This window comes from Zootoca vivipara, chromosome 1 (genome assembly GCF_963506605.1).
Source record: "Zootoca vivipara chromosome 1, rZooViv1.1, whole genome shotgun sequence".
NCBI lineage: Eukaryota > Metazoa > Chordata > Lepidosauria > Squamata > Lacertidae > Zootoca > Zootoca vivipara.
Genome location: NC_083276.1, coordinates 69,903,502 through 69,904,555, shown reverse-complemented (window position 1 = coordinate 69,904,555; position 1,054 = coordinate 69,903,502).

Below are 1,054 nucleotides of genomic sequence, written 5' to 3'. Positions count from 1 at the left end.
GAACATGTGTTTAAAGAATATTGGAAACTGTTTATTGAATATATGGGGAATAATTGTGTACAGCTGAAAATGCTGGTGGCATTAAGATAAATTCAACAGTGTAAACAAGTTTTGATGGGAGCAATAATGGAATACTGAATGGTATAGTTTTTGTAAAATACGCAGGGATTTATGATATGGAAAATGGAAGACGGAAAGAGAAGAAGGGAAGTCATTGATATCCGAAGGATGTAAAATGAGTATTTTAAATTGTAAAACAGAAAACCTAATAAGTATTATATACAAAAAAGAAAGAAAGTGCCTTCATCCAATGGAGGCTTCCACCAACAGAATGGTGGATGCCCATTCCTCCTCCCTCAGCAGTCTCCTCCGACCACTTTTCATGCTGTTCTGAAACAGACCCCCAACCCTCTGCAGCAGATACAGAAAGCTGCAGAGAGATAGACAACCAGCAAAAAAAAACCCTCCCTTCCTATTCCACTGATAGAAGCCTCTCTCAGATCAGACACTTCCATCATCACAAGTGACATATTTGGGTACAATCGGCAAACTCTTCCTCTAACTGTGCGGGGCTTCAGATTATTCCATGCATGTTAAGAATGGTGTTCCAACATCCAGAGCTAAATGAGGCAGAAGATTAGCCACATTGCCTTTGAGGTATGGTGTGGATAGAGGCTCAAAGCTTGAAATGGAAGGTCTAGGTTCAAATTCTTTGTCAGCCATGAAACTCGCCTGGCAGCTTGAGGTCAGTCAGTCTCTCAGATAACCTACCTCAAGGGTCTGTCATGAGGTTAAAGTGTGAGGGGAACGATTGTATCCCACTTCAAAGAATAGGATAAAATGTAGCAATAAAATAGGAAGAATCAAGAACAGTTCTGATCAGGGCCACTGTGCTCAAAAGTTCATGTGAAGTAAAATAAAATTTAAAAAGCTTATATCTCAGCACCTTTAAATTAAAAATCATTTTCAAGTGCAGGTACAAAATTAAAGGTTGTTTCCTCCTTGAACTCTCCAGGCAGTTTAAGTTTATTAAATCAACTGAAAGGATGGCACA